The sequence below is a fragment of the Tachypleus tridentatus genome, chromosome 11 (genome assembly GCF_004210375.1).
Source record: "Tachypleus tridentatus isolate NWPU-2018 chromosome 11, ASM421037v1, whole genome shotgun sequence".
NCBI classification, from domain to species: domain Eukaryota; kingdom Metazoa; phylum Arthropoda; class Merostomata; order Xiphosura; family Limulidae; genus Tachypleus; species Tachypleus tridentatus.
This window is the reverse complement of record NC_134835.1, coordinates 12,800,641-12,823,329: the sequence shown is the minus strand read 5'-3', so window position 1 is coordinate 12,823,329 and position 22,689 is coordinate 12,800,641. Positions and strand designations below refer to the sequence as shown.

The 22,689-nt window shown below is 34.9% G+C and overlaps 1 protein-coding gene across 1 annotated transcript in view; it reads right to left on the bottom strand.

The window, feature by feature from the left end:
* LOC143231678 (cell adhesion molecule DSCAML1-like) overlaps nucleotides 1-22,689 on the bottom strand; it is a 305,444-nt gene that overhangs the window by 194,921 nt on the left and 87,834 nt on the right. The gene's annotated exons all lie outside the window — the stretch shown is intronic.

The window sequence follows — 22,689 nt, the reverse complement described above, 5'->3', positions numbered from 1 at the left end:
GCTATTTGCTCTGGAATTTATCTGTTAAAGGACTATGAACACGCTTAGATAAAATTATAAAATAATTAGAAATCCACTCTGATTCTAAGGAAATTCTAATTTAGTCTTTAACCTACATTGTGGGTCCGGCATGGCCAAGCGTGTTCAGGCTTTCGACTCGTAATCCGAGGGACGCAGATTCGAATCCCGGTCGCACCAAACATGTTAGCCCTTTCAGCCGTGGGGGCGTTATAATGTGACAATCAGTCCTACTATTCGTTGGTAAAAGAGTAGCCCAAGAGTAGGCGGTGGGTGGTAATGACTAGCTGCCTTCTATCTCGTCTTACCCTGCTAAATTAGGGACGCAAAGCACAGATAACCCTCGAGTAGCGTAAAACACACATATAATAACGAATTTAAACTTTTCATTTGAAACATAAGTAAAGCACTTACATCTAAACATACATCTTTTGTTGTTGTGGTTTTTAACCACTTCTCTGTTATCTTCGGAGAATGTCACCGAAAATGGTCACAATAATTTATTTATATTTAAAAAAATTTTTTTTTGATATTCTCAGATTAACAACCTGCGCCATCTAGTGCTAATTTGAAGTATCATATAATATATATGTGTGGGTCGACAATGGTTGGACTTGTTAAAACACTTTCATCTGTTTTGGGTTAATATCAAAACGTCTAGACATCCATTATATGGCACACATATCAGGAAATATTGTTTCTTTGGATATTATACAATATATATTGGCTACTTTAGGCAATATTGTATATTATTTAAGCCTACTCTTTTGTAAGTCGGCACTTAGTATTCTCAATAAGGCTTGTGTGGGTATTAGAAATTTGTCGATACATAAAATAACAGCCATGTGATAAACGTATGTTACCAAATTTATTAAACATTGGGTGACTAATACTGGTTGATGTAACTTACAGATAGATGCTATTAATAAATAGATTAGTAAAAATCAAATTTAAACGTTGATTGACTAGGGACGGACATTGTCGTCGTCACAGTCATCGGTCAGTTATCAATTTTCAAATACTTTCTGCACCGACCAGTGACGACATTCGTTGACTTCGGTCCTCGTCACATCTGACGCTAAGCTTTGTTGAGCCTGTATCAAAACAATCAATAATTTGTTAACCGTGAGCAACTGGACGTTTAACACACGATAAAAATAACCTTACTGATGTTGTTTTCTCGGTTTTACCTTTTGGGTGATGTTTGTGCAGTTTGTAATGTTTGTTTGTTGTTGTTGTTTGTTTGGAATTTCGCGTAAAGCTGCACGAGATCTATCTCCGCTAGCCGTCCCTAATTTAGCAGTGTAAGACTGGAGGGAAGGCAACTACTAATCACCACCCACTGCCAACTCTTGGGCTACTCTTTTATTAACGAATAGTAGGATTGACCGTAACATTATAACGCCCCCACGGCTGAAAGGGTGTGCACGTTTGGTGTGGTAGAGATTAGAACCCGCAAACGAGCCCGATTACGAGTCGAGCGCTTTAACCTTCAGGCCATGCCGGCGCCTTAGAGTTTGTAATTTGTTAAAGTATGTTGTTTCTTGTATGTCCGATCATATTTCGAAAACTATTATTATTTTACGCTTATGTTTTCTTTGTTTGTGTTGTAATCAAACAGCCATACATTGGGACATTTATATAATTCTCACCAGACATACTGAAATCTGGATTGTAACTTATAAGCCTCTAAGCATACCGCTGAACCAGTAAAGACCAGTCGTTTCTAATTTAGAAATGTTGTCATTGGTTTGTTATTAATAACAAGGCTTCACAGAGAGCTATCTGAACTCTATCCATAAGGGGTATCGAAACCCGGTTTTTAGCGGTATAAGTCATCAAATATACCGCTACGCCACTAGGGTACGTTTAGAAGTGATAAACAAGATGGAAGATAACTGGTTGTTACCACACCCTGCCGACTCATGAGGTACTACAATTGAATTGTGGGATTGACTATTACAATATAACATTTCTCCAGCTGGAATGAGCGAAAAACCTCAGTCTATAGAATTTTAATATGAGATCCGCAGATTGCGAGCTATACGCTCTAATTCGGAGCTAGATTACGTGCAATGAAAAGAGTGAATACAGAAAAACAATAAAAAACATCATAACAGTCTTCATTACAAACTTGCAAAGGAAACGCAGTCGAAACATTGCTATTCGAAAAACATATAAAATTATTTCATCGGTTTAATGTTAAAAACTTACTGAAATAAACTAAAGGAAATCAGCGTAGAGACAAAAAAACTCGAGTAACGTTAAACGGTAGAAACTCGAGAAACGATATGTAACAACAAAATCAGAAACATATCATGTGGCAGTCCAATTTAAGTACACACACACAAGTAAATATTCATATATCTATTTCAATATCAATATTCGTTTAAGTTAAATTTCTATTTACGAATGTACACAAATTATACTTTGAATCTGTGTTACGAAATTCCCGCATATTCACCAAAGTTGTAGAAGATTCTTGAGTGTAAGAATCAACTATATACGTGTGTACGTAAACACTAGTGTGTCGTCACTACTGTTGTGCAGAATGAAACTTCTAGAAACTCTCCTTAAACCAATATATGTAACCAGTGTGAAGCGCTAAGATACAGTAAATATTATTAGTTTGCTATAGTTATCATATTATAAACCTCGGAAGCTATAACAGTGATTAACGCTTATTAATTGGGAACTTTATATTTTTGAACAGGAACGTTTAAAAATTTCAAACATTACAAATCCTTTAACTTCAGCGGATTAACACCAGACTTTAGTACCTTTACAAAAATGTTACATTATTTCATCGATTTAATCATTCGGCATGTGAATGGTAAAATATGAATACATAGCTAGCTCCCTCTTAAGTGAATTGTACCTAAACAAACTCGAAATTACGTCTCTCTTTGTGAACCATCAACAATACATCAAGGAAGCTTCAGGCCAGAAAGAAGACTCGATATTGTTTATAAAACATTTGTACATGGATCATTATATGTAATAAACGTTATTGTAAACTGTGTTATTGTTTGTGTATTAAAATATATTTGTATTAGGAAATAAATTCTGTGTCAGTCTTATTGGCAAGTATCATAAATTGAATACGTATCGACATTTATCTAATTTCTTAATCTAGTTTACAATTTAATTGATTTATAGGCCATTTGAAGAGACCGACATGACCAGGTGGTTAAAGCACTTAACTCGCAATCTGAGGGTGATGGATTCGAATACCTGTCATAGGAAACATGCTCGCCCTATCTTCCATGGGGGCGTTATAATATAACGATCAATCCACTATTCCTTGAGTTGGCGATGGGTGATGATAACTAGCTGCCTTCCGTCTAGTCTTACACTGCTAAATTAGGGATGGCTAGCGCAGATAGTCCTCGAGTAGCTTTGCGCGAAATTCAAAACAAAAACAAACAATGCTACCGAAATTTTGTAGAATAGACGACAACTGCCTGTTGTGGTGACATAAGTGTAGAGGAAGACGTTTTGAAAGTCTTCCGCCTTTCTTCAAGTCAGTGTGTGTGTAGGTGTTGTCGGTATTTTACAGTGTCCTGGTGGATTGTGGAGAGCGTGTTATGATTGATTGGATTATCACTGTTTCTGATTGGAGGAGAGATTTCCTGTAGATTCAACCAATGGTAGTCACAGGTTACTCACCTCTAATTTGAAATATTTGCCTAGTGAAGGTTTAATAATACTAATATAGAATGAGTTTTTTATTTTTCTTGTCTTCCAGAATTTGTCTGTGTCGATTATTCCAATTTTATCACAGTTTATTCTTTGTCCAGTTGATATCACGTGCTCTACAATGGCTAAATTTTGTGTTTTCATGAGTCTTGTACTGTCTTTATGTTCTTTTATTCTTATCACGAGTTTTCTTCAAGTTTCTCCAAGGTATGTATCGTCCGTTGTACAAAGTTTCATCATGAATACTGTGCCTAAACAATCTATCAAAGAAAGCTACTGGAAATTGTAATACCTAACAAATGTAATTAGTAGGATAAGTTTGAGAGTGTTGTATAATTAGCATATTTATAAATATATTAAATCACTAGATATATAGCTTCAAGTTACAAATTTGTACAGTTTGAACCAGTAAATACAAACTGATATAAAAAGGAAGAACATGGAGACACAATACAAAACACTGTCCGTATTCTGTGTCACTCATGAATAACAACACAGGAACTTTCAACACAGTACTCTTCTAACACGTGTTTATAAAGATGATTAGTTGCACAATGTCAAAAGACTTGCAAATAAGTCTGTTATCGCTGCTCGTGAGAACTATGACGCCTCGATTTACATTTTGTAAACAATAGTTATACATGGCTTACAGCTAATTCTCAAACATTGGACAGAGTAAAGTCTCCCTGGATTTATAACTGTAGAATTTATCAATATGTAAGAATAATTTCTCCGGGGGAATTTATTTGTATAACTAGGGTGTTAAACGATGTACTGCCAAACAACACGAGATTTTTACGAGGACAATTTTTCAGTCTCAGTCATGGATGTAGCAAATGGAGAGACTTGAAGACTGCAGTAGACGCTAAAATCATACCTCAAATTAATACTGCTTCATTGACGACCTGAAAGTCATGGTTAGGGAAGATAATCCATAAAGCTTGTTGAAATAAATAAAGGCTTATCTTCTAGTACTGTTAACAAGATAACAAAGTTGGTAAAGGTTTGGAAACCAATATTTCGGAAGTTCCACAGATGCCTTGAAGTACACCAGAGTTTTCTTAAGAAAACATGGCTGAAGAAACTGGTTAGGTCAATCTGGTGTTACTACATATCTATCAAGTACTTCAAAGGAATGTTATATCTTTGGTCTCCTGATGACTTCGTACAGTGGATTGTATATAGCAAGTGTATTGTGGTGTCTGTTCTGAGACAAGTTTCGCCGTTCTACACGACATATTGTTACAATAGAAATTGCAGTGTCGGTCATTAATATGTAATCATGACCGAATGCGAAGAAAGATGGAGCCACCACTCATAGTTAAGAACAGAGTTTCAAACACCGTCCTCTTGAACATGTACAGTTGATGAAAGGATATTAACATATTCATATTCAATTGATCCATGAGAAAATCAAGTATGTTTACTCAACTATCATAACTTTAATGTTCTAATGGTCTTTCTAAACCATGACACAGTTCTACATACACAGTTTGACTGATTCATATGTTTACTCAACTATCATAACTTTAATGTTCTAATGGTCTTTCTAAACCATGACACAGTTCTACATACACAGTTTGACTGATTCATATGTTTACTCAACTATCATAACTTTAATGTTCTAATGGTCTTTCTAAACCATGACACAGTTCTACATACACAGTTTGACTGATTCATATGTTTACTCAACTATCATAACTTTAATGTTCTAATAGTCTTTCTAAACCATGACACAGTTCTACATACACAGTTTGACTGATTCATATGTTTACTCAACTATCATAACTTTAATGTTCTAATAGTCTTTCTAAACCATGACACAGTTCTACATACACAGTTTGACTGATTCATATGTTTACTCAACTATCATAACTTTAATGTTCTAATGGTCTTTCTAAACCATGACACAGTTCTACATACACAGTTTGACTGATTCATATGTTTACTCAACTATCATAACTTTAATGTTCTAATGGTCTTTCTAAACCATGACACAGTTCTACATACACAGTTTGACTGATTCATATGTTTACTCAACTATCATAACTTTAATGTTCTAATAGTCTTTCTAAACCATGACACAGTTCTACATACACAGTTTGACTGATTCATATGTTTACTCAACTATCATAACTTTAATGTTCTAATAGTCTTTCTAAACCATGACACAGTTCTACATACACAGTTTGACTGATTCATATGTTTACTCAACTATCATAACTTTAATGTTCTAATGGTCTTTCTAAACCATGACACAGTTCTACATACACAGTTTGACTGATTCATATGTTTACTCAACTATCATAACTTTAATGTTCTAATAGTCTTTCTAAACCATGACACAGTTCTACATACACAGTTTGACTGATTCATATGTTTACTCAACTATCATAACTTTAATGTTCTAATAGTCTTTCTAAACCATGACACAGTTCTACATACACAGTTTGACTGATTCATATGTTTACTCAACTATCATAACTTTAATGTTCTAATAGTCTTTCTAAACCATGACACAGTTCTACATACACAGTTTGACTGATTCATATGTTTACTCAACTATCATAACTTTAATGTTCTAATAGTCTTTCTAAACCATGACACAGTTCTACATACACAGATCGACTGATTCATATGTTTACTCAACTATCATAACTTTAATGTTCTAATAGTCTTCTAAACCATGACACAGTTCTACACACACAGTTTGACTGATTCATATGTTTACTCAACTATCATAACTTTAATGTTCTAATAGTCTTCTAAACCATGACACAGTTCTACACACACAGTTTGACTGATTCATATGTTTACTCAACTATCATAACTTTAATGTTCTAATAGTCTTCTAAACCATGACACAGTTCTACATACACAGTTTGACTGATTCATATGTTTTCTCAACTATCATATCATGATTATTTTAATGTTCTAAACCATGACGTTTTTCTCTCTAGTTTGCTACAACTTGAAATTGTACTTACATACACAGTTTGACTGATTCATATGTTTATTCAACTATCATATCATGATTATTTTAATGTTGTAATAGTCGTTCTAAACCATGACACAGTTCATACACAGTTTGACTGATTCTTATGTCCCACATAAACAGTTTGACTGATTCCAGTTTTCCACACGAAAGTTTGACTGATTCCAAGGTCCTACATTAAAAGTTTAACCGATTCCTGTGGCTTACATTAAGACTTTGATTGATTTTAATGTTCTACATACACAGTCATAGTTTGACTAATTCATGTGTCAAACCTAAAGACTTTGACTGATTCCAATGTCCTACATTAACACTTTGACTGATTCCAATGTCTTATATTAACGGTTTGGCTGATTCTTATATCCTACATAAACAGTTTGACATATTCCTCTGGCATTACGTCAAAGCTAATGAATTACTGTTTTACACAAGCTTTATTATCCAAGTCTTTTGTTTTCTTGTAAACTGGTTGGTCAGAAGTAAACGTGTCAGCTGGTTATTTTTAATGCTAAAAAATATCTACACAAACAAGCTAACATCCTTAGTGAAACATGACATCAGAAAACATACGTTTTATCAATGATCAAATATATAGGAAAAAAACAAAATTTGTGTTAAGTGCTTCAACCATTCACATCTGTTCCTAAGCTCTTACCAGCTTTTCTAGTATACCTGGTGAGTAACATAATTATTTTCGTATTTGGACCATTATAAGTGATTATCTTTTCGTACACTTGGCATTCTATGGTCGGACATTTATTCAAATGTGTACGAAATGTTACACAAGGGCTATCTGCACAGTATAAGACTACATGGCAGCTAGTCTTCACCACCCACCGTCAACTCTTGAGCTAATCTTTAACCAACGAATAGTGAGATTGACCGTCACATTATAACGCCCCTACGGCTGAAAAGGTTAAGATGTTTTGTGTGATGGGGATTCGAACCCCCGACCCTTGGATTACGAGTCGAGCGCCTTAACCATCTGGTAATGCCATGACCTTTCAGTGTTTCATAGAAAGTTTAGAATGGACATCTCGGCACATACTTCGCTTTCAAACAGAGGTTGAATTTCAGAACACTGTTTCTCTGTTGATGCTTTGTGCAGTGAGTTATTAAGAAAGCTAGCTGAACCGTTACGTTAAGAAAATCGTAAAATAAACTAGTTATCTGTTACAAACTCATCACTTGTTCTATAAAACAAAAACTTATTTATTTGTTTAACAAATAGTTAAGTAGTGATGCTATTTTCTAAACATTTCCTGTCTAATAACGTCTTAAAATAATAGAAAAAAGTGAATGTTTTATAATAGTTTGACATGTTGGGTTCTATTTATTTTATCCGCAAAATATCTGACTCTAAATATGAGCTCATTGAAACTGTAAAAGAATGAATGGCAGAGAGAATTTGTCATTGTGGGTTTTTTCATTCTAATTAAATACTAGTAAATTTTATGAAGTGCCTAAAGTAACACGTTTTTCAAATGTACTATTTTAACAAAATCCATTACGCCCAAAAGAGTTTACATCACATATTTAATAGTATTTTCATGTACGGTCAGATGAGTCTGTTATCTCAATTTTATCAAATTGTTATGTTCTTTTAGTTGAATTTGAGTTCAATTTTTTTATATAAAAGTACAAGGACTGGCTGTTAGGGCGCTCGTGAAATAAAATAATATTACTAAATATGCTTGTTCTTTCAGCCGTGGTGACGTTAGAAAGTGACAGTCTTGTTTGTTTGTTTCTGAATTTCGCACAAAGCTACTCGAGGGCTATCCGTGCTAGCCGTCCCTAATATATTAGTGTAAGACTACAGGGAAGGCAGCTAGTCATCACCACCCACCGCTAACTCTTGGGCTACTCTTTTACCATCGAATCGTGGGATTGACCGTCACATTATAACGCACCCACGGCTGAAAGGGCGAGCATGTTTGGCGCGACGGGGATGCGAACCCGCGACCCTCAGATTACGAGTCGCCAGCCTTAACCCGTCTGGCCATACCGGGCCAAGTGACAGTCAATCCCTCTGTTCGTTGGTATGAAAAAGATAGCTTAACGCTATGGAATATAACAGAGGCTATATATAACCTATACAGTTTCATTTTATGTTGGTATATTTACAATCACGAGATATTGTATTAAAAAGTTTTATTGTTAAATATCCTAAGTCTTAATAAAAAACTATGTTGTTCTTAACCAACACTGTTCACAAACTGGTTTGTGTTTAATATTAGACCCAAAATAAAATTTCTATAGAAAAAATAAAATCAACACCAAAATGATCTCTTAAAAGTTAATTATTTTGAAACAAAATGTTATCATCTGCCACCTTTGTTTATTATTGTAGTTGAAAACAACTTTAACAAATGTGATATTTCAACTGAGTCACAATAGATGGCAGTGCTTTTAATTACATGATTTTTCTTACCTTGACGACAAATGACAGTCTTTTTCTTTTTTTAAATTATAGCTGGATATTTCGACTTGTGCTTTTATTATTCTTTCACTATTAGCCTATGCAATCTGTACTGAAGCAATAAACTTCCAGTAGGAATTATAGTAAACAGTATAATATTACTTCTTTAGTCAGGTTTATACTCTTATGTGTTTTGATGAAATTATATTTATTCAGAGTGGTTTTAAAAACATAATCTCTTTATATTTCGCATTTTCTTTATAACCACGTGAATTTCTCAGAGCGTCATATGTATGTTTAATTATTTAATAAAGCTGGCCCTTTCAATCGTTTGTATTATACGAAACCTTAAGAATCATGCTGTCCACATTTTTCGATTAAATATAATTTTTTTTAGCCTTTTACTCTAACGTTTATATTGAACTAGGAGCAAACTGCTGAAGAAATGAGCTTTAGACAGAATAATAAATTAGCATGCGACGTTAATATACACAGAATTAAAAATTAAGGGTTTTAAAATAGGTTGTTATTTTATTATAATATTATATTTACAGGTGAAGGAGGGCTTAGCGAGAATATTGTAGATAGAACTGTTGAGGACTTTATTAACACGTTACTAGTCATCAAAATATTCTTCCAAAACCCTGTCGTGATAAAATTATAACTGAATGTTTATTGTTGCTACATGGTCCAGGTTTAACTCTCAGTTTATTTAAGGTGTTCGGAAAACAATAGATACCTTATCCAATATATAATACTTTAAATAAGATAACGCAGAGTTTAATAATCCTAAAGACAATATACAGTTAACTGAAAAATTTGTAATTATTAGATGATTGTAACTATGGACGTGTATATATTAACCTGTTCAGTGCCGTAGACGAGATAACTCGTCCAAGCCGATCGGTAACACAGTGCCACGGACGAGTTAATTCGTCTCCAATTATACCTAACTCCAACGCTAGATGTCAGCACCATACATGCAATTGACCTACTTACAAATTGTTTCACTTTCGATTCACAATGGCGTCACGAAAAAGTTACAAAATGAAGAATCATTAGAGTTGTATTGTAGCAGCTGAAATACTTGGCAGTCAACAGGTTAAACAGACAAAACGTAATTTAAAATATCAACACAACATAAAGGATGTAAAAGAAGTGTCTGTGTTTTCTTATAGCAAAGCCCCATCGGGTTATCTGCTGAGCCCACTGAGGGGAATTAAACCCCTCATTTTAGGGTTGTAAATCTGTGGACTTACCGCCGTACCAGCGGGGGTCGATGTGGAAGACTGGAAATTCGGTTATAAGAACACAACATAAAATGTGATGGAAAAATAAGTGATGTTGGTTCAACCAGAGGGCGTTTAGAGTCAATAATATCCATGAATCTTTGAAAATAACAAAGTTTAGAAAACATCATGAATGATTAAATAGAAACAAACATCTGTATTCGAATGTGGCGAAAGATCTTCCAAGAATTATGACGTAATGGTAGGGCTACTCAAGTCATATTAGTTAGTTAAAATGATATAAACGTGAAATTATTATCATAAGTACAACAATTTTTATAGTAGGAACGGAGCAGATATACAAGGCATATAATACAAACTATTTATACATATACACCTTTAATAACCAAATAATAAATTCACAGAAGTACTTTCGAGGTACCAATAAGCAATAAACAAATTACATATCATGGATTACCTTGAGAAAGTCAGCAGGGCGGATAAAAGAATTGTTGAAACTTCTAGTTGTGTAACAAAGAGATTTACCATAGTTATTTGTGCACCGAAGAGAACAACACACAGAGACTACATGTTAGTGCTAGCGTTTGTCTATACAAAACATCACCAAAAACAAAGAGTTATTTAAAGTAATACCTTGGACAGAGCCACCATTTTTAAATCGTCTGAACACTTGGTATACTGAGCAGGTGTGGAAAAATAAAACAGTGAAGCCGGTGTGGTCCTATCGATTTACATTACTGTGTAACTAGACCTAGAAATAGTTATGATAAATTAAACCCAGTTTGTATTCATGAAGCATTTAGTATGTATCGTGAGAGTTAATAACAAGGTGAAACTACTGTAAACAGTTTGTCTGAATATAAATCTTAGTAGCAGTAACAAGGTGAAACTACTGTAAACAGTTTCTCTGAATATAAATCTTAGTAGCAGTAACAAGGTGAAACTACTGTAAACAGTTTCTCTGAATATAAATCTTAGTTGCAGTAACAAGGTGAAACTACTGTAAACAGTTTCTCTGAATATAAATCTTAGTTGCAGTAACAAGGTGAAACTACTGTAACTAGTTTCTCTGAATATAAATCTTAGTTGCAGTAACAAGGTGAAACTACTGTAAACAGTTTCTCTGAATATAAATCTTAGTAGCAGTAACAAGGTGAAACTACTGTAACCAGTTTCTCTGAATATAAATCTTAGTTGCAGTAACAAGGTGAAACTACTGTAAACAGTTTCTCTGAATATAAATCTTAGTAGCAGTAACAAGGTGAAACTACTGTAAACAGTTTCTCTGAATATAAATCTTAGTTGCAGTAACAAGGTGAAACTACTGTAAACAGTTTCTCTGAATATAAATCTTAGTTGCAGTAACAAGGTGAAACTACTGTAAACAGTTTCTCTGAATATAAATCTTAGTAGCAGTAACAAGGTGAAACTACTGTAAACAGTTTCTCTGAATATAAATCTTAGTAGCAGTAACAAGGTGAAACTACTGTAAACAGTTTCTCTGAATATAAATCTTAGTAGCAGTAACAAGGTGAAACTACTGTAAACAGTTTCTCTGAATATAAATCTTAGTAGCAGTAACAAGGTGAAACTACTGTAACTAGTTTCTCTGAATATAAATCTTAGTAGCAGTAACAAGGTGAAAATACTGTAACCAGTTTCTCTGAATATAAATCTTAGTTGCAGTAACAAGGTGAAACTACTGTAACCAGTTTCTCTGAATATAAATCTTAGTTGCAGTAACAAGGTGAAACTACTGTAACCAGTTTCTCTGAATATAAATCTTAGTTGCAGTAAGAAGGTGAAGATACTGTAACCAGTTTCTCTGAATATAAATCTTAGTTGCAGTAACAAGGTGAAAATACTGTAACCAGTTTCTCTGAATATAAATCTTAGTTGCAGTAACAAGGTGAAAATACTGTAACCAGTTTCTCTGAATATAAATCTTAGTTGCAGTAACAAGGTGAAACTACTGTAAACAGTTTCTCTGAATATAAATCTTAGTTGCAGTAACAAGGTGAAAATACTGTAACCAGTTTCTCTGAATATAAATCTTAGTTGCAGTAACAAGGTGAAGATACTGTAACCAGTTTCTCTGAATATAAATCTTAGTTGCAGTAACAAGGTGAAGATACTGTAACCAGTTTCTCTGAATATAAATCTTAGTTGCAGTAACAAGGTGAAAATACTGTAACCAGTTTCTCTGAATATAAATCTTAGTTGCAGTAACAAGGTGAAGATACTGTAACCAGTTTCTCTGAATATAAATCTTAGTTGCAGTAACAAGGTGAAACTACTGTAAACAGTTTCTCTGAATATAAATCTTAGTAGCAGTAACAAGGTGAAACTACTGTAACCAGTTTCTCTGAATATAAATCTTAGTTGCAGTAACAAGGTGAAACTACTGTAAACAGTTTCTCTGAATATAAATCTTAGTTGCAGTAACAAGGTGAAACTACTGTAACCAGTTTCTCTGAATATAAATCTTAGTTGCAGTAACAAGGTGAAACTACTGTAAACAGTTTCTCTGAATATAAATCTTAGTTGCAGTAACAAGGTGAAGATACTGTAACCAGTTTCTCTGAATATAAATCTTAGTTGCAGTAACAAGGTGAAGATACTGTAACCAGTTTCTCTGAATATAAATCTTAGTTGCAGTAAGAAGGTGAAGATACTGTAACCAGTTTCTCTGAATATAAATCTTAGTTGCAGTAACAAGGTGAAGATACTGTAACCAGTTTCTCTGAATATAAATCTTCGTTGCAAAGTGTTCATGAGGTGAATTTCGAATTTTGAAGCTGAATCAGTCAGATTTTGTGGATGGTCAATCATACATAACAGCTGAAATATTTGATACATCAGTTATTTTGTTGAGCTCGAGATTTCCTTCTGATAAAATGTGTTCCTTTCCTCTGTATTTCTGTTACTTGTTCTCATTTGAGATTCTGTCTGAGTATGATACTCATTCTGTAGATAAGGCTATCATTCACCTCAGGTGAGTTGAAAAGTTAACCTGGTGGAGTGTTTTACATGAACAGAACCTGGTTCTTTTATAAAGACCAACATGCATCGCAGTTTTACCGATGTGAAATTCTAGTTACTGCTTGAACTAGCTGAGGTAGTTAATTAAATCAGTCTTCAAGTGGCACAGTGATATGGCTATGGACTTACAACACTAGAAACTGGGTTTTGATACCCGTTGTAGACATAACACAGATAATCCTTTGTGTAGCTTTGTGTTTAGCTACAAATATCTCAGGCCCAGCATGGGCAGGCTGTTGAGGCACTCCACTCGTAATTGGAGAATCACGGGTTCGAATCCCCGTCGCACCAAACATGCTCACCCTTTCAGCCGTGGGGGCATTATAATGTGACGGTCAATCCCACTAAGTGAAAGAGTACTCCAAGAGTTGGTAGTCGGCGGTGATGACTAGCTGCCTTCCCTCTAGTCTTACACTGCTAAATAAGGGATGGCTAGCGCAGATAGCCCTCGTGTGGCTTTGCGCGAAATTCAAAAAAACAAAACAAATAAAAAACAAGCATCTCAACCCAGTTAATCGAACTAACTAACTAACAGATCAACCTTTAGTATATTCACACAACCACAACTCATATTATATTATCCAAATAACATTACACACTATAAAGATTGTGTCATCACACGTACAACACATATGTACACTCTTAATGTGTACACATGCACATTAATGAAGAGAATACACACCACACAAAATCACACACACCAGAAACCTCTCAGGATATTTACCTTAACGTTTCAGTCCACTTACATGGACCGGAATGACCAGGTATGTTAAGGCGTTCGTCTCGTAATCCAAAGGTCGCGGGTTCAAATCGCGGTCGCACCAAACATGCTCGCCCTTTCAGCCGTGGGGGTGTTATTATGTGAAGATCAATCCCACTATTCGTTGGTTAAAGAGTAGCCCAAGAGTTGGCGGTGGGTGGTCATGCCTAGCTGCCTTCCCTCTAGTCTTACACTGCTAAATTAGGGACGACTAACGCAGATAGCTCTCGAGTAGCTTTGTGCAAAATTCAAACAACAACATCCACTTACATAGCTAATGTGCAAAATCCCGCTGCTTTGCAATGCTAAAAACCAAGAAGTTTTAAAGAAAATGCAAGCTATGGTGGTCTACCTGAATATTTAATTCTTCTGGTGTCATATATATGAACTATCTCCAATGATTTGGTCCACAGAAAATACGAATGGCCCGAGCGTTGGACATATTCCCTTTTGAGGTAGTACAGAGGAAGTTATTTTACACCATGCTCATTCCTACCTTGTTTTCTCACTTTTTGGACTACTCATTCGTACACTTCAATTTTTTTTTTTAATATCGTTTGTATTTTACAATTTCACTTCTTCGGCATGACCAGGTGGTTAAGGCACTCGGCTTGTAATCCGAGAATCGAGGGTTCGAATCTCTGTCACACCAAATACTGCTCGCCCTTTCAGCCGTGGGGACATTATAAAGTGATGGTCAATCCCACTATTCGTTGGCAAAAGAGTAGCCCAAGAGTTGACGGTGGATGGTGATGACTAGTTGACTTCCCTCTAGTCTTACACTGCAAAATTAGGGACTGCTAGCGCATATAGCCCTCGTGTAGCTTTGCGCAAAATTCAGAAACACACAAACAAACAAACAAACATTTCATTTCTTATGATGACGTTGAAATGTATAAAGTAAAAGTAAAAACTTTCTGTGCTCTTTGTTTTATAACTTTATAAACAAGTGCTAAGAAAATACTATTTAAAGGTTTCGTAATTCAATTATCTCTTTGCTAGTGATTTTCTATAAGAATGTTACAGGAGTAAAACTACTAAAAGACAGAGTTCACCAAGAATTTAATCGTTTGTGTGAACCGTCTTTTTTATCAATTTAGAGAATAGTATCAATCCATCGTAATTTATTAAAAACTTTGTATTTTGTCTCCAGGTCGAATTGGTCCACTCATATTTTATCCATAATTATCGATCCACTGAAACCTTTGGAATAGATGTTGGTTTTCAGTAATTCAGATACGGTTCTTCTTAGGTCACAACATTTATGGAGACCATCTTGCACTAGTCTTACTGATACCCAATTTATTAGTCACAATGCTTTCTATATACTTTAACCAATTCCTGTTTCCTCTGGTAACTTTCTAGCTTGCTACATATGTCCAAATCATGAACTTTATCTACAATTTCTGGTGTGGTCGATGTCAAAGACCGACATGACCTCAGGTCATCTTAACACGGTTGTCTGCTGTGCTTGAGCTCAGATCACCACTGTCTTGGAATAACCTCTTTTAACGTTTCTTTCTGTGTCCTGATGGATTTCTAGCGTAATTTTTCTTTTTAAGGAAATTCTTGAGTTAACACGAAGTTGGTTCTTCTCCGTAACGTTCAACAATTCCTCACTTATTTCTTTTGAAATTACACAAGATACAAAATACGTTTAGGTTATACGTTATTTGCTGTTTAGTCATAAAGCGTTTCAACCTTGATACTTATTCATATGCAGAACAATCACAGTTTTCACTACGAACATTTCGGAAAAAAAATACTTCTACAAGTTGCTAATTCAGATGTTTTGATCTCATTATAAAAAAACAAAAATAGATCAGGCCTTTGAGGAAAAAGATAAATTATAAACATCCCTCGAACAGTACCGACTACTGATCATTAATTTCTAATTTTCATTCTCTAGACTCATTGTAGATAGACTGACTCAGACTACAAAAAACAAACTCAAGTAAACATAACTAAGGTAATACCGTACCAAAAACGAATCATTGATTTCTTTCTCAAGTTTCACTAACAAAATCTGTGTAATTGTTGATAAATGAAACAGCAGTTGTGAATTTATTGACTTTAGTGGTCGTGGTTGTATACTGTAATAGACATGCTTCTAATAATTTTCACCTGTTCTTAATTGAAAAAGAAATCTTTAGCGGGTATTTGTGTTAAACAAAATAGAATCTTTTGGAACTAAGAGATGTTTTAATAAAAAATTTTAAAATTACATATACAAAGTAAGTGCTAGGTAATCGTTATCCAAAGTCAAACACAGCTGATCTTTCCTTAACTTTTTGTTAAATCAACAGAAATTGGTAAACTGCTTCTTTGTATTTTTTCTAAAATATAAGAATGGATTTCAAAGTATTCTATCAGAACGTATGTCGTTAACAATATGTGTGGCAAATTTATTATATATCACACGATCTTATATCACGTACACCTGTTCATTAAAGATTATTTGAACTCAATTGTTAGGGGAGAAAAAAAATGTAGTGGATATTTTCGAGAGCATTATCCCTGAAGGCATGGTACCGTTTACAAGTATGTTTATCATATAAGCTGCTATATGCACTCTTAAATCAACATTGTATCAAGAATAAGATAAAATGAGCTTTGTATCCCTCAGGTATTGGATAAACCAAAAGCCACAAGCGCCAAGAAGCTGATGTTTAGTTGCGAAGGGACATTTTTAAATGCCGGAATATAGATTCAGGCAATGTTGATTCAAATACTCAGAAAACGTAACTTGTATTATTCGCAGATAGTTGTAGGCTACATTGTTTCAACAAATAATTTTGACAGAGAGTACATATTTCTGATTTAAAGTAATTTTAACGCACGCTTTGTATGCAGATTAGATAAATACATGCATATTTGAGGTGACCACTGGTAAGTAATTCGCGGAGAAGAACCTATGCGCGTGACATTTCAGGCGTAAGGTATTTTACTTTTAATGAGATGAAAGAACCTATCTAATAATGATTTCACCTATACAACAACACCTATAAGGAGTTAAAGGTCCAAAATATAGATACAGAAAAAAGGAAACTGCAGGATAAAGAGTTTTATGGAGTGATTAATAGAAACGTGATATTAACTGGAAATTGTCAAAATAAAGATGTCTATACGTAATGCATTTCAATATACAATACTGGTAACCGAGGGTTTTCTAGCACTGAAGGTATTTCCTTCATATTTACAGTTGTTTTAAAATTTACTGGATACACTGGTGCTTTGAAACCATTTCATTAGACAACGATAGCTAAGCTGCAGAAAATAATATTTTAGTAGACTATGGTTTGGCTTGTTTTGAATTTCGCGCAAGGCTACACGAGGGCTATCTACGCTAGCCATCCCTAATTTTGCAGTGTAAGACTACAGGGAAGGCAGCTAGTCAAAATCACCTACCGCCGACTCCTGGGCTACTTTTTTACCAACGAATAGCGGGATTGACTATCATATTATAACGCCCACACAGCTGAAAGGGCGAGCATGTTTGGTGTGACGGGCACTCGAACCTACGACCCTCAGATTAAGAGTCAATTGCATAAGCCACCAACAATTGGGGCGAAAATGTGTTAATTTTACTTCAAGAAATTATAAATAAATGAAAGCGTCAAATATTCTGATAAAATATTATAGTTTTATTACTTTATTATTTAATTAATACGATGTTTAAAATACTAATTACTAGTAATTATTAATATTAATTAGTAGTGATCTGTTTATACCACACTATGTTTGTGTGTTTTTCTTATAGCAAAGTCACATCGGGCTATCTGCTGAGCCCATCGAGGGGAATCGAACTCCTGATTTTAGAGTCGTAAATCCATAAACTTACCGCTGTACTGGCGGGGGGCTTTATACCGCACTACACACGCGCAGCTAGCTCAGTTACAGTATCAAAGAGCTTTTGAGGGGCCTTGCATGGCCAGGTGGTAAGAGCGCTCGACTCGTAATCTCAGGGTCGAAGACTCGAATCCCAGTCGTACCAAATGTGCTCGCTCTTTTAGCCGTGAGGGCGTTATAATGTTACAGTCAATTCCACTATTCGTTGGTGAAAGAGTAGCCCAAAAGTTGGCAGTGGGTGGTGATGAATAGCTGTCTTTCCTCTAGTCATACACTGCTAAATAGTGGACAGCCAGCGCAGATAGCCCTCGTGTAGCTTTGCGCAAAATTTCAAAACAAACTTTTGAGAAATTCTGAAGAAACAGTGACGTTTCTGTACGTACGATTTTGCTTAGCTAAGTACAGTTAAATAACAAAGAAGTCCCTTCAGTGTCACAGCGTATGTCTGCGGACTTACAACATTAGAAATCAGGCTTCGCCATTGAGTAGCTTTGCGCTTACCTTCACACAAACAGTCAAATGACAGTGAATTAGGTCATTTCTTTCATAATATTTACTAATCTCAGTAACAGTAAAGTTGATAACTCTAACCATCCAAAATTAGTACCAGAAAATAATGCAGTATCACTACACAGGCAGCAGTATTTGTAAACTGTCCCCACGAGTGCGTTAGAGATAGGTTTGTGGACCTACGATGCTAAAATATAAGGGTTCGATTCCCCTTGATGCACAGAGCGCGGATAGTCTATTGTGTAGCTGTCTACTGAAACAAAATAACCGTTTATTGAGAAATTTAACTCATTCTAACCGTCTCACTCAATGGGAAAGAAATATTTTGTTTGTTTGTTTGTCTGTTTTGTTTTTTACTTTCACATAAAGATACACGAGGGTTATCTGCGCTAGTCGTTCTTAATTTAGCAGTGTAAGACTATAAAGAAGGCAGCTAGCTATCACCACCCACTACCAACTCTTGGGCCACTCCTTTACCAACGAATAGTGAGATTGAACATAACTTTATAAGGCCCCTACGGATAAAAGGGCAAGCACGTTTGGTGGAATAGGATTCGAACCTCTAATCCTTAGATTACGAGTCGAGAGCCCTAACCACCTGCTATGTCTGGCTGTAAACAAAAAGCAGTGAAGAAAGGAGAGAGAAGATGTTCATAAGAAAATCCAAGTTCTATATGATTAACACATAGTTACACTAACGTTCTGGATGAAACTGAATCACTTATGTACTTAAAATTATGACAAGATGGATTACTTCTTTGCAGGATGTTCGAGTACGAAATTACGCTGTATAATCGAAAACGAACAAATTATCTGATATGAAAATCGCGTAAGAAAGTCTATTGACTTTTCTAATTAGTTATTTTTTATGTTTACATGTGCAAAACATCTATACGGTATCTAAGTGCACATTTTGTAGCCTTAAAGGACACGCTTTCTCAATAACAATATAAGCCCTTTGAGAATAAAATAAAATTCATTGGTCTTAGGAGAATATTAGGCTCACGTGTGCTACACAAGTTTTACCATTACTTCAGCTCCCTCTGGAGGTAATTAACTGAACAAACAAAAATAAAAACAACAATTTCTTATCTATATCTGAAAGACTAGTTTGAAAACGTAAATGTTTCTTTGAAACAAAAACTTTTGTACAGCTGTGTCGTTATAAAATTCTTACAATTTTCACAGTTTTCAAGAACAAGTTTATAGTTGAAACTATATATATATTTATATACATAAATATACATATATTTATGTGCCTATTTCTCACTTTCCTGTTTTAGCGAAATATCACTATGGAAACGGAAGTCAATATGTATCTAAATCGTATTTCTCTTTTAGTTTTCTAAGGGTTTAAAAAGCTTACATCCCATAATTCTCATAATATTTCTCCTTCTAATTGTACATAGATATGTACGTGATATTTTTCATAGATGTCGCACTTCTAGCTTTTAAGTAGGCTTACTGAGTGAATATGACTGTTTATATTAGTTGAAATATCAGGTTTTGAGTTGAATGACATATGAACCTGGATACGTTTTATTTGAATTAATATTGATAACATAGATTATACACCTAACGTAAACTCAGTTTTTTATGGCTAGGTGAATTAAGGCGTTCAACTCCTAAGCTGAAAGTCCCGGGTTCGAATCCCCGTCGCACCAATCATGCTCGCTTTTTCAGTCGTGGGGCATTATAATATGACGATTAATCCCACTATTCGTTGGTAAAAGAGTAACGCAAGTGGTTGGTGATGACTTCCCTCTATTCTTACACTGCTAAATTAAGGACGGCTAGCGCAGATAGTCCTCGTGTAGCTTTGCGCAAAATTAAAAAGAAATAAACAAACAGTTTCTTCAATTCAACATTATTTGCATTCAGTTTTGGAAAAAAACAACAAATTTGTCTCTACTTTTAAAATAATGCTTATTTATTGGATTCTAGACTGATCAAGTAATTGTTTGTTTTGAAATTATTATTTGCTTTTCAAAAAGTTCTCACTCAATTTGGAAACAGCTACATGTGGGATAATAAGTTTATTTTTGTGTGTGATTATTTCTCACTGATAGAGACCAAACGTTGTGCAAGAATAAATCTATTTTCCCACAGATAGTTGTTTCGAAGTTTTATAACCCTAATTTAGGTATCGAGGCAATAACTGTTACAAACAACAACTGAAAATTTTAGAATCTTAAATGTTTTATGTTATCAGTTCTCTAACAAAGAGGCAGCTCTGATCTTTATAACTACAAATTTTCCACGGTTCATATGAGTTTTACAAGAAGATAGCTAATAAAAGGAAATTTAACATTTTAGATAAAAAAATCCAGTTCAATCATTCACTTTCCTGAGTTTTCATATTTCTAGCTAGAAGTTGTCTATAGAAAATGTTTCTGTACATATCCATATATGACTGAACAAAGGCAGAAAGAACTGAATTTTCCTCGTTATGTTATTTACTTACTTCAAGAGAACTTTAAGATTTCTACACAATGCCTTCCGCTAGTACAGCGGTATATCTTCGGATTTAGAACACTAAAATTAGGGTTTCGATTCCCCTCGCTGGTCACAGCAGATAGCCCCATGTGGCTTTGCTATAAGAAAACACACACACTTCTAAAATAGTAGAAATAAATAAATAGTATGCAAAAAAGACTATAATAGTATTAGAGTGTGTTCGGTTTGCTAAAACCTGTTGCTATTGTTGTAATATACAAATAGGCTTAGTTATTCTACTTTTCTGTTTATGTGTAGGATTTAAAGAAAAAGTGTAAAACAATACATTGTTACTATACACTTCTACAAACAGTTAGCTAGTTTTGTTCTCATGATTGTATATATGTTTAGGATTCAATCATATTAGCTCCAAACAATTTAGCGTTCCGACAGCGCAAAATTGTGCTTTGTACTTTGGTGCCGTGGATGTATTATAAGGGTAACGGTCAGATCCAGTTATTCGATTTGAGTAACTCGACAATCGATAACGGATGTTGTTGGCTAGCTTGTCTTTTCTGTTGTTTATTAGCTTATTAGCTTAAAATTAGCGCCAGAATTCGAAACAAGCGATCAAATGTGCTGCACTAGCTTTGCGCGTTTGAGTCAAATTAGCGCAAACACGTGAACAGTATTACGTTTTTAGAACTACAGACAAACATTAGTATACGAGGTTTTACTATTTTTGTTAATATGTACAACAAGGAATTTAAGAACTTGAATTTTTTTTATGGATGGGACGGAAATCTTAGGAGTCGAACCACACCCACACATGTTTCTTTTTATCATTTCACATGGCACTGTGCCAGAAACATGGCGTTGTTTTCCCTATCTACTTTCTTCTACTTAATCAGTTTCTGATTGCCGGATCTCGAGACGGAAACTGCTAGAGTTTCTTGTAGAATGCTTATCCGTTACATTTCACCGTGACTGATCAAAAATTCGTGATAAATGTGCTTCAAATAATCATTTTTTGTAACGATCTAGCTGTTTCTGAACATGAAAGCTGAATTATTAAAAATTGGATAAAAATTTGAAGAGAATCAGCACAATTTTGACGATCGAAATGAAGTGAGTATTTTTCAATATCAGTTGATGTGTTGTAACCACAAACGTGTCTGTACGTGTTGAAGTAGACAGAGGACAAAAAGGTTTGTTTTGTTGTGAATTTCATGCAAAGCTGTACGAGGGCTATCTGTTCAAGCCGTCCCTCATTTAGCAGTAAAAGACTAGAGAGAATCCAACTAGTTATCACCATCCACCACCAACTCTTGGGTCGACTCTTTTGTCAACGAAAAGTGAGATTGACCGACACGTTATAACACTCCCCACGGCTGAAAGGTTGAGCATTTTAGTGAGACGGGATTCGAACCCTGAACCTTAAATTGCGAGTCGGATGCTTTTGGAACCTGGCCGTGACGGGCCGTGAATAAAACGTTTTCTGAGATATACCACATGACGGGCCGTGAATAAAACGTTTTCTGAGATTTTCCACATGACGGGCCGTGAATAAAACGTTTTCTGAGATATACCACATGACGGGCCGTGAATAAAACGTTTTCTGAGATATACCACATGACGGGCCGTGAATAAAACGTTTTCTGAGATATACCACATGACGGGCCGTGAATAAAACGTTTTCTGAGATATACCA